This window comes from Falco cherrug, chromosome 2 (assembly GCF_023634085.1).
Source record: "Falco cherrug isolate bFalChe1 chromosome 2, bFalChe1.pri, whole genome shotgun sequence".
NCBI lineage: Eukaryota > Metazoa > Chordata > Aves > Falconiformes > Falconidae > Falco > Falco cherrug.
The window spans coordinates 99,539,311-99,552,728 of NC_073698.1; positions in this window are offsets into that span (position 1 = coordinate 99,539,311).

Sequence of the window (13,418 nt, forward strand, 5' to 3'; positions counted from 1 at the left end):
AAGAAAACTGTGTTTGCCCTACCTTATGGCATACAAAAGCGTATTCTGAGATTAATATGTAGATAGCAAAGATGAAATGCAGGGAGTTTCAGAGAATTTCTCTTGAAGCCCTGATTTTTTACTCTTACCTGGAGATACTCTTCATGTTACTTAGGGCTACAAAAGGTTATACTGACAATATATAACAGCATGTATGACAGCCAGCCAGAGATCTTAGTTGCATTTTTTTGCATGGCCTGTTTGGGGTTTGATTTCTTGCTCATCTTTTTTTAGCAGGATGCAAAGAGACTCTGCAAGCAGGATATACACAGCTTAATATATAAAATGTTTAATTATTGGCTAACACAAACAGAAGGGAGCTAAGATATAAGGAGCTTTAGGCTAACCACTAGTGTTCACCACACTAACAAGACACCTGAGGAGACTTTTTGGCCTGGCAGGTGTCAATCGGAGGAAAAAGGCTGGTTCCTGGAAAAGGAACCTCAGTGCTGCTGAGACTACTGATGCTGATGACAATAGCTTTCTCTTTTTCCATAGACTTTCCAAAATGCAATAAATTACTTTCAGATTATATTTAAGAAAATACATAAAAAGCATAGTACATTAGTCAAAAGCAGAAGTTTTGTGATCTGTTGTTTTCAGTCAGAAGGAAAGATTTCATTTTCTGAAGTGGATTGAATTTTTAAAAAGTGCCACAGCAAACTGAAGAATATACATGTTTCTAAAATGGAAAAATAAACCTTTTTTTTCTTCTTCATATTCTTTTAGCGTATAGCAGAGAAGGGTGGAAGGGAATTTCTCTACAAATGAAAAAGAAAGGAAAGGAGGAAGTACATGTTTCTTCTAGCACTGCCCCAGTCTATTTTATTGTGAGGTAACTAACTGCTGTGGCAACATCTGTTTCAGTACTGAGACATATGTACATGATTATTTTTGTCTTTTATTATTGCATTTTCATAATAACTCTCTCTTAAACCATATAGCATGCTAGTTGGGCATACAAGTGTTTTGATTAAAATTCTTATCATTTAAGCTAAGATTTTATATAAAGCTAAACCCAGGGAAAAAAATTCATTCCAACCTTAAGCAAAACATTAAACGTTGTACTGCATTCAGAAAATAAAGAATTGTTTTTAGCATAATTTACCTAGGTGTTTTATTTAATAGACTCTAAAATAGATGAACAAAGATAAATAATTCAATAAGAAGACCAAAGTACCCTAAAGAAAACACGGAAAAAGTTTATATCTAGTTTTGTGCCTCTATAAGTTCTTGAGTATTTTCAGTATGCTCAAATTAATTCTGAATAGTTTTTATTTCTGTATTTCTGACTGAAATACAAATTTGATACAAATACATATTTTCACGTATTCTTTTTAATGTTTTATGCAGATTATATTTTATGTTTACAGGGTAAGATAAATAGGTATAACTTAAAATGTTGTGGACTTAAAGACTTACATATTTAACTATGATGAAGTTTCAGAATGAATAAGGAGGAGAGGAGTTTGGATGTAAAAAGATGGGGTTTGTGGAAGGGGATCTGGGTCATAACCAGCTAAGATTTTGAGGTCGTGTTTCAAAGTCTATTTACCTCTGAGCTTAGCTGTGATATCACGAGGACTATTAAAAGTACTTGAGAGAGTCTTATCATGTACTTTTTAATGAAACAGGATTCCTGTTTTGCTGCCAGGAAAGCTGAAATTGTCAGCTCAAAATGTTAACAGTTTCTTCTCCTTTTCAGTACTTTGGTTCAATTCATGATACAATTCAAACCTAGAACAGACTGAAAACTGCTCCATGTGTATTCTCATTCTTTTCTGCCCTTTTAAATTAAAATTTACTTTCCTATACTTCAGCAGCTTCCCAGCTCATCACAGAATGATGTTGCACTTTGATGTTCATATGACAATGAGTGAGAATAGAGAGGTTATAAATGCTCAGTGCTGCCCGATCAGAACCAGCCTACAGCTGAGATGATAGTGAATTTTGTACAGTATTAGAGGACTAATATTTAAGGGAACCCTACAGTGAAATGTAGCTGCAAAGAAATCACATTTTCAGCATATTGTGCTCAACATGGATGTGTTTCACAATCTGCCACTGAGCACAGTCACATGTTGTGACTCCAGTTTTTAACGGGTTTTTGTGATGAAGGGAATGTTATGTCAGTTACATATTCTTTCAGTATAGAATAGAACTATTTCAGCTCATGAAAAAGTTTCATCTGCTTGAATATACTGCTCAAACCAAAAGTTTCATTAGTGTAAGCATTCCCAATATTTGCTGTAAAAATGTATTTTTACGTTTATAAAGACTGATTTAAAAAAGAAAATCTGCTTTTGCCTATAATTTTATTCTTGGCTTATTGTTATTCTTATATGAATTAGAGAAGCACACAGCAGTGGTAATGCTAAGTTCTGTGGCTGAGCGCTATATTGAGGTGGACAGGGGTGTTCCTGGGTCAGGGAATCCCAAGCAAGAGCCAAGAACACCACCAGAGTTCAGGGTCCTGCATGGAGGAAGCAGGGCAACAAGTAGGACTGCAATCCTGGACCTCAGGAGAGCTAACTTGGCCTCTTCAGGGACCTGCTTGGAGGAATCCCATGAGTTAAGTCTCTAGAAGGCGTCCAAGAGAGCTGGCTAGTATTCAAGCATCACTTCCTCCAAGCTTAGAATAGGCGCATCCCTATGAGTAAGAAATCAAGCAAAGGCCTGCAGGGATGAACAAGGAGCTTCTGGCAAACCACAAAGAGAAGAAAGAATTTTACAGGATGTGGAAAAAGGGACAGGCCACTTGCGGGGAATGTAAGAACGTTGTCAGAACATGCAGAGAGGTGGCAAGGAAGGCTAAGGTCCATTTTGAATTAAGTCTGGCAAGGGAGTTCAAGAACAACAGGATGTATTGTTCAAGTACATCAGCAGGAAAAGGATGACTAAGGAAAATGTGGGCCCACTGCTGACTGAGGTGGGTGCCCTGGTGACGAAAGACACAGAGAAAACAGAATTACTGAATGTCTTCTTTGCTTCAATCTTCACTGCCAAGGCTCTCTGTCCAGTTTCCCAGACCCTGGAGGCAAGAGAGGAAGTCTGGAGAAAGGAAGACTTTCCCTTGGTTGAGGAGGATCATGTTAGAGATCACTTAAGCAAACCTGACACCCAAAAATCCATGGGCCCTGGGTGGGATACACCTCTGAGTGCTGAAGGAGCTGGCAGATGTTACTGCTAAGCCACTCTCCATCATCTTTGAAAGCTCATGGAGGACAGGACAGATGCCTGAGGGCTGGAGAAAAATTTGAATAATGTGGATGGTTCTACACCTTACATCTCATACTTTCTACTAAAGTAGAGATGTAAAAAGTGTGAAGAAGGGTGACAAGGATGGTCAAAGCATAGATTTAATGAAGGGAACAACTGAAAGAATTAAGTTTCTTCAAACAAGAAAACAGGTGATTTGTTCTGGTGATCACGGATGTCCATGGAGTTGCTCATTACAGAAAACTGATAAAGAGCAATTGCTCAATACTTATATCCATACTGGAAGTGAGGACATCACAAGAAACTAACAGAAGGTAGTTTCAAAACCTGTGAAATAAAGTTACTTTTTGGACCCTTGCTGTGGGAAGCTGTGAATACTAAATATTGGCATACATGCAGAATGAGACAGAAAAAAGTCATGATCATTCACCTTGTTCAGGAAATTATTGAGGCATAAATTGCTAAAGATTAAGAGAATACAGTGGGGGAACTACCTTTACTTGTACTTCTTTTTAAGTTTTCTCCGAGCTTTCACTATTAGCTACTATTGAAGACAAGATATTCATTAGATCCTTGGTCCTTTGAGAACTTTCTTGCCTTACCTTAATTAAAATCAGCATAAATTCACTCCCTAGTTTGGATAAACTTCAGATAAGTTCCATAGTCTGTGAATAATAACTTTGTCTTTTTATTAATGATTAATTTTGTCTACATATGGATACAAAATTAATATTGAATTAATTCTGCATAATGTGATCCCATTGGTAAATGTAAATAGCCTTCAACTGTCTTAAAGTATTGAGGGTTATATAGGATTTAACTGGAAGAAAAAAGGGCAGATGCTATACTATATATATGTATGTATGTATGCATAAATATATATATAAATAAGAGTGGTAGCATTTGAAAACTGACCATTTTGTACCCATATACTGCAGTAAGTCGTTCTAGCAGATACAAAGAGTGGTTTCATGCTGTGGATGTCCTAATAAAGTATGCCAGACATCTGGTGGTAGTCCTTTGACCAGCTTCTCATGGTAGAAGGTTTTATTCCTCTTACATTTGTGAATCAAGGCCATTAAAATTTGCTTTTATGTGTGTATGTTCTAAAGGAAGTTATATATAAATTCCAGGTACACTGAAAAATGTTTCTTAACATATATCATGATAAAGGTGGACTAAGCATGAAAGCTGGGGAGGAAGAGGGGTGAGGAAAGAACTATTCATGAAAACACAAAACTGACTACTTGAACTCAGGTAAGAGAGAACAAATCTTTGGAGATAAAAGGAAAGTTAAATTAAACATAATCTTTCTTTATGAAAGGTAGATCAGGACAGGACAACTCAAATAATTTTATTAGATAACTCCTTTCCTACAAAGAAGAAATACAGTAAATTTTTGATCTTAGATGAACTATTGTGGGTTGACTCCAGCTAGCAGCTAAGCACCCACAGAGTCACTCACTCACTCTCCTTCCTCCCTGAGTGGGAAAAGGGAGAGACTAGGAAGAGCAAAAGTGGAGAAAGAAAACCAAATCCTTCATGATTTAAGATAAGACAGTTTAACAAGTGAAGGAAAGAGAGGGGAAAAAACTGGTGCAAAGACAGCCACTCAACACCTCCCCCAAGAAGATCGATACCCAGCCAGTCTGAGCAATGGTTACCTTGGAAGACAGCCCACTTCCCCCAGTTGTTGTTGCTCATGGCATCATACAACAACATCCCTTTGGCCAGTGTAGGTCAGCTGCCTTGGGTCAGCTGTCTTGGCTGTATTGCCTCCCAACTTCTTGCCTACTTAGTGTGGAGGGAGCAGAGAGAGAGAACCAGAGAAAGCCATGACCCTGTGCAAGCACTGCTTAGCGTTAGATGAAACATTGGTCTTTTATTATCAACACTTAGTCACAAACCCAAATCATAGCAGCCTGTAGGATGCTGTGAAGAAAAGTTAACTCCATCTTAGCCAAATCTCAGACAAACCCAGTATAACTAAGGTTCATAGGAAAATATAATTAAACTAGGAACACATAGGAAATAAAGTTGAAGAAAGACTTTTCTGTGAGGAGATGAAAATTACTAACATTCAAGGTCAGTGTCGTATTGAAAGGAGATGGGCAGGCCTTCAGGGGTAAATATGGTGACTAATCTTGTTGAATAAGCTAGTAATGATCTTAAAACACTAATTAAGATCTGAGAAGCACCTTTGAAGCAGAGAATATGCCCACAGGAAAGGGAAAGCAAAGCAAAGCAAGGCAAAGCAGAGCAAGGCCAAAATATCCAAATTACATTGCAGATTCAGGGTAATAAAAATGGATGGAATGTGGATCTGTTACATTAAAGGACTAGAATACCTCAGTTATTTTAATCTAACACAATGGGTTTCTGTCCCTAAATGTAAACATTAAAGTAAACACAAGGGAAGGCAAAAATCCCTTTGTCTGATTTGCTATTCCTTGGCTATCTATCTATCCTACAAAATTATCACTGGAACATGTATAAAAGGTAATAATAGCCTACCCATAGCCTATTTATCCATTAGGTTCTGGGACAATCTTTCACAAGGATGATTATGAGACACATACACACACAAAAAATATCTAACTACTTTTGAGAAGGTTTCTGTGAATTACAATAAAGACTGCATAATGTGTTAGTTTCAACAGCTGGGAAATAGTAAACATTTGGAAGGCTTCTTCTAGACCCCTATTCTCAGCTATTACAAATAAACATGTTAGGTAACGTATTAACTAACTTGTAAATTGCCGTGTAAATCAAAATAATTACTTTTAGAGCCTACATCATCAATATCTTCTGAAAATAGCTTTTTTTAAATGAAAAGAAGGCTAAGTCATTTTTCTTCCACAAATTTGCATTAGTTTTTGTTCATCCAGGTTGAAACAGTGATTATTTCCTCCTGTCTAGCCTCTCACTGTACTAACATTACTAAATGTTTCACTTTGTTATGTTGAGTAATGTGAACACTCTGGTTGCTGTTTTCAGAGGGAAAAAAATGCATTACAATCAGTTTATTGGATTGTATTGTTCTGACAGCAAGCAGAAATTCTTTCAATGGCACATATAATATTGTAGCCATATAGGAGGACCTTCACATTGTAAACCAACACCTCATTTAAGTCAACTTGTTTTGCATCATTTCTACTCAAGTTTATGTTCTTTAGTTCAGAGAGATAGCTTTCTTATTGTGCTGGTGTAATAATACCATCACTGATAAATGTGATGAAATGGATATGCTGCATCTAATGAATTTGCAATTAAAAACTTATGAAGATGTATTTCTGTTTAAAAAAACAAAAACAAAAACAAAAACAAAGAAAACCAACAAAAAACCACAAACCACTAAATATTGAGATATAAGAAAAAGTGGTTATAACTTTTGATTAAACCTCCTTCTTATTCCCTTGCAAAATATCACAATTTATTTAAAATTAATTCTGTCAGAACTTTTGTTACTATTTTTGATTGGTGAATATTTATCAATCAAATTTAAATAAATGTTTAAAGATTAAGTTGTTTCTTAGCATGATCCAGCATTTCAACTTGTCTCGTCATTTGGTGTTTCACTGTCTGTCAAAGCTGCAAAGGTATTAAGATTGAAGTAAACCTGTTGTGTTTGCTACAGAGCACACTAGCAGCAGCATGGAAATTTTGTTTGATAAATGAAGAGATATTTTCTCTGAGTTAAATCTATTCTACTATTTCTGTTTATTAGGTTATAACATGCAACCACTGCAATCACATATGCATTTCAAAATTGTTCGGTTTTCCTAACAACAAAAAAATGTTTATGAACCAGTGCTTGAATGTATTTTGTACAATTTCATGCAAATAATCTCTGCTATGAATGATGCTAGATAATTTTTTCATTATTAAGTCTTTATTTAAAAATTAGATACACAATACTAGCAACTTTTTAAGTCTTGATCCCTTCAGTTCTGGAGTGTCTATTTATGATAAGGACTGTCCCCAAAAGATAAATGGATTTGTGGTTATTCTAGCTGGATTTATACATGCAGCTATTGACAAGGACCAAGCAACATCCAGGGAACAATAAATTTCTCAAACAGTACTCAGTAATACAAAATGTTAACCTTGTTCTGTATAAATCTGCTGTTGCTATACTTTCATTATTTACTTTATAATTACTTCTGCTGTAAATTCATATATTTGAGCTACTTGTGCTGTTGAGAGTTATGGAAGCAAAACATAATTTTCAGGAAACATATGATCATCATGGGGCTAATAATGAGAAAGCTAATGGATATTTTCTTTGCATTTTTATTTAATATTTATAATGTACATGTTTATAATGTACATCTAATGAAAAAATACGTCATTGTTAGGCAGTAAAGAAAAAAATATGAGTGAGTCAAGATAACTGACTGATCTTTTTGGGTGGTGTGAATTAGCTCAGCAGCTTGAATGCAGTCAGATGCCAATTTACATTAATGGGGAATCTGGAGACTAAAAGAATTATTTAGTTGTTCTTTTAAGAGAAGTGAGGAAGTGCTTCTTGTTCCAACAAGAAAGACTCAGTTAAACAGAATAACATTGTAATAGCAAGGTTCCTGATCTACATAGATATGTTTGAAAAAACAAGATTAATTCTAAATTATCCAATAATTTCTTAGAATGAATTGGCAAAACCCCCTTTTTCTTACGGACAGAAGAAAGCAACAGACTTTTCTACATTTGATTCTGGCAAGGGGGAAGAACTCCACCATGTCAAAGGCAAGGTGTGGGACTGTAATTGTAGAATAAAAGATTTCCTCATTCTCAGGAAGTGAAAGAAGCATCGCAGACATACAGTAGCAGCAGATTTGAAGAACACATTTATCAGTAGAAACAAATAAACAAAGAATTTAATGAAACCTTACAGGAACAAAAATCTAAAGAAAATTATATTTGGTTGAATTATGTATTTTAAAATTATTATTATTAATAAGGGCATAAGTGAAGATTAGTGAAGCTGAGAAGAAAGCAGAGACATTCAGGAAAAGGACAATGTTAAATAATTATAGAATACAGAAATGCCAAGAAAAAACTAGATCCAAATAAGCTAATTTACTTTCATTATTTTCTAAGTTAATTTACTGATTTACAACATATACAGTTGAATATGGTATTCTCACAGGGAAACACAGACTACATACAATTATGGAAGGGATAGTGGAGACCTCATTAAAATATTCACAAAGGGTGTTTACAAAGGTCCACATTCTAACTGGAAGATTGTATTCAGTGGGTACCTTTGGGAGTTCTTTTTTATTTCTTACTGTTTAATATACTCATTAATAATGCAGTACACAGTATCCTTATTTAAAGCTGAGATAATAGCTGAGGAAAGGACTAGGAGAAAGACAAAGGAGAAAGTAAGGACTACAAGTACTTCAGAAAATAATAACATTAAAATGATTTGCTCAGCTAAGTGAAAGATCTAAATAAATATATATTCCACTAAGGATTTGTGCAGTCTGGAGTTATAGTTGACAACAAAAATGCCTCATAGGGAAATGACTGGCTAAATGTCAGGATCACATAAGGTTTTGTGCCTATACTGAAGTGTAGGTTGAATATCCATTACCAGTAACAATCTTCCTAAAAAACCAACCAAACAAACAAAACAAACAAACAAACAAAAAAAACCCCAAACAGACGACATTAAAAAAAGAAAGGAGAAAAAGGAGCTAGATTGTAATAGGTTTTTAAGACTGTCAAAGTAATCTATTCTGCCCCCAAAGTGGATTACTTGCCTAATCTTCTGAACAAGACTTAAGCAAAGATACAGATCAACTAAAAAATTGTGAAGTACTTCAGTAAATGTGATTAGAAATCAAGAAGCAAGCTATGCTAAGCAGAAAGAGTTTGTGTAGTTAGCTTTGAAGATAAAAGGCTGAGGAGAGAAATTAATGACTTCATATAAAATAAAGCTTGCCAGAAAAGAAGGCAACAATTTGTTGGCAGTGTTCTTTTAAAACAAGACAAGAAACAATGAGCTTAAACTGCAGGAAAGGAGGTTGTGGGTAGAATTATGTGGTACATTGCTTAAGAAGCCTTCACTACCTTTATTGCAGGTCTTTAAAGAAGATTTATATGTTGTTGATCTAATTTTAGAACATGAAAACAAATGAGTTTCTGATGTGCTTCCACTCCAATCATCTGTAACATGATAGTGATATGCAGTTTACAAACATAGAAGCGGAGGGAAAAATATCCTTATTTAAAAATCAATAAGTACTTTGTCACTAATAATTTATGTCAAATCAAAATCAGAATGCATGGAGCCCTAACTAAGGTTGGATGGGTTAGAAATCTAGGGAGAGCATGAACTAACTTTTCTATTAACTTGGATTAACTATTAATATACAAGTCAATAAAGAATCTCTTTACTCTCTTTGGACTTCTGATCTGTGCCCCTTCATCCTTTCCTATATGATTTTTACAGTAAAAACAGGTCTTCTGTAAAGACAAGTCTACTTTATTTCTCTCTTCTAAATATGAAATATTTTGGAATAAGTTTTTTTCTTTTTATTTAGAAAATACTGACACAATATTCTTTTGAAATTAATATTTTTTGGAAATACAATTTCAGTGAATCCACTTTACAGCATCCAATCAGATTAGATCCTTAAGCTCCAATTAAGTTTCAACTTTAAAATTCCTGGAACCATAAGTTTTGACAAATGGAATACATTTTTGGGGTTTTTTTGGTTTGCTTTTTTTTTTTTTTTTTTTTTTTTTTTTTAATTTTTGCTATATAGATCAAGTGTTAAGGGGCAATAACTAAAAAAGGAAAGCTATGAAAAGATATCTATCTTTCAAGACAACATCAGAAAATCCTCATGGTATGTTAAAAATTTGAATATAATTAGATGAAATCATGTCCCTTTTTTGTGTCAGAAAGCAGTATCACATGATTAGTTATTCATCAATTCACCTTGCTTCTAAATGCATGGGCTATGTGGAGCTAAGTTTGTTCTACTACTTTAAAAAAATCACTTTGGACCCAAAAGATTTGAAACAAAGTGTTCATTAGCTTACTTCATCATTCATATGTCATTCAGGATATCCCTTTTTTTGCTTACTTTTTTAAAAATGTATGTATATAATGTATGTATGTAAATGTATGTATGTATTTAATTTGTAGAAAACACTTTAAGTACATAATTTATTCTTTTTCAAATCTACATCCTGAAGCCTTTCCTCACCTTTCTTCATCTCTAACTCCCTCTTCCTAATTTCTTGGAAAAACAAGGCAAGGCAAGTTGGAAGGAAGGGAGAAGGAATGCTGAAAGGCAGGCAGGCAGGCAGGCAGGGAAAGAATGTAGTATAGTAGTAGAATAACCTTTCAGCTGGAATTAAACAGATTCCATATTACTGCTACATATAAGAAACAGAATTTATAGAATTTTGCCCATGAAAATGGCTGATCACAAAGGCTGCACACAAAACATGCTTAAACTAAAGCACATATAGTCCTATAGTAATAAACATTAGTAATGACATTTTGGTTAATTGAATGGGACAGATCACTTTTTAAAATAAGATTCAATTATGATGTATATTAAAAAGTTATTTCCAAATTTAAGGATTTTTTGGTTTTGTTTTCTGTAATCCCCAACTATTTCTTTAATGTTACAGGCAAAATACTGTCATCCTACATAATATAGATATGCATACTTACACCTCAACAAACAAAAGAAAGATATGTTTCTTTGATGACAATTTGAATTTAGCCTGGCATGAGAGTTCAGCTTTTACAGTAGCAGAAGGTTGGAAGATAACTTATCCTTTGCTTAAATCTTATATTACACCAAATAAGACATAAAATGAAAGTAGGCTCATACAAATTTTCTTGAGTATTATACTGTTAGATGTTACTTAATCATATAAATAAATAGATGCACATTTATATATATATATATATGCATATATGATGTTTGCATGTATTTTGATCCTATGTCTATATTTTCCTGAATACCTGTTTTATGTATCCCCCACGCTTATATTTCTGCATTACTGTTCCTCTATCTATTAATTGGGTTTGGTTTTTTTGATTCTATTTATTTATTTTTAAATAGCTCATTAAAGAACTGCTATAATTTCCCTGCAATTGCATAAATTGTAAGAAAAATATTCTTTGTCTTTAAAAAATTTTTGAGGCACTGCTAGTGAACCCTTTTCTGTATGCAGTGCAGTTCCTTAAAATGATCCTATCATGAAATCATATCTTTTATCATTGATATATTTTTGTAATAAAACTACTCTTTTGTGCTGTGTATGTTTTGACTTTATCATATTCATTAGCATGAAAAAAATTACTTCGTTTTGATGGCAAAATAGCATACATTGTCCATGGATTCTGAACAAGGTGGGTTGTTTTGGGGGTTTATTTTGGTTTTGTTTTCCACAATTCATTTTATATTTTCTGTTTCTAGCAGGAGCTTGGCATGTTTCAGTATGTCCCTGATCCAGAGTGACAGAAGCAACAATGTGTTTTAGATACTAAATTTAGATGCAGGGAGTATGTCTGCCTTTCTAGCACTGCAGTTGTCTGGACCAATGCTGAAGCCAAGTTTTAGAAACCTAGAACGTACAGCTTCTCCAGAGTACAGCTTGTATTTTTGCATTCATATTTTCACTGTGAGACCATAAAAGACCATAAGAAAAATTCATTTAGCAACTACTTTTCTCCAGTGAACTTCAGCACAAATTCAAGAATTAAGATAATTATTTTATTTAAGATACTTTTCTATTAATTTGTTTAACCCAAAGTTTCTGATATCAAATACCCTGTGATAGTAAATTTACTCATAGAACAGGACTTAACAACAAAATTTAAGATAAATTTCACTAGCCTACAGCACCTCAGTTAAGGTCAGTGTGACATTATCAGTTTTAATTTTTAATTTAAACAGTCTCAGAGCTTTTATATGTTTCAAATTTGTATCTACCTCATAGCTGGAGGTTCCTTATCAAAATCTGAAGGTAGTGAAATTTCAGATATGTCTTATGCAAGTCTTTTTGTCTGTTATACAGATTAGTAATGTTCCAGTATCCAAAAGGAGATGAATAAGCTTTTCCGAGGGAATAGAAGATATTTTATTTTTCACCTGAATCTTTTTATTTCCTATTAAATAAAAGCTAAATCCTAAGAAAATAGGTTGAGTTCAGAACACTTTACAAGGCCTAAGTGTGTTTTCTTCTACTATGTTGTGCCCCTGAAGAGGAAAACATTAAATTCAATTAAATATAACACAGATCTCAATAAAATTTTGCTCAGGTAGTATGCCTACAAGGATTTGCAAGAGTCACTGGACCATGTAATTTTATTAATCAGATAGCTGATGAAGACTCTAAGTTAAGAATAATATGATAGAACTCATAGAAAAGAAAGGGACTTCAACACAGGTGAAGAAGCCACTGAAGTCACTTTGGCTCCACTAACGTCAGGATTGCAGCCTTTCAAGAGAAAATTGTAGAGGTGCTGAAGGCAGCTGCATGAAAGCCAGTATGAAGCAATATGGGTTAATTTCATATTCCCATTCTGCATGAATGTGGCCCTGATCCTTCATAATGACATTTATTTTCCCAATGCTACAAGCAAACAAATAAGCAAAGGAAACATAAAATCCTTCATAATACTCCAATTTTACCTTTTTTTAAGCTCGCTGTAAAATATAACTCTTTTTTACTCTTAATCCCAAAATGCCCTGAGTCAGTAATTTCTATGTGACCATTCTGGCCCTATTGTAGTATAGTATAGTGTAGCATAGGGTAGCTTAGTGTAGTGTAGTATGTAATACTAGAGAATAGGCTTTTGTTTGCTTTTCTAGAATTGTTTATTTTCAAGGTTAAACCCCAGAGATTAGGAAATCAGAAAAGAACTTTCCAGTGGTTTCTCAAGTTTTACTTCAGTATTGTTATGGCAGCAGTTACTGCACTATATATGCTTTCTTTTCTTTTTTTATATCCTACTTTTCATAAAAGAAACAAATTATTAGCAGTGAAAACTCTAAAGGCTTGGAGATTGCATTTAGTAAAGAGGCAGGGGGTGGAGTCTTGCTGGAACCTGCCAGTTTTGTTTTAAGATGTTACCTGCTGTTTCTAAGTTACAGTTGGACAAATGCAATACATTGTGTGCA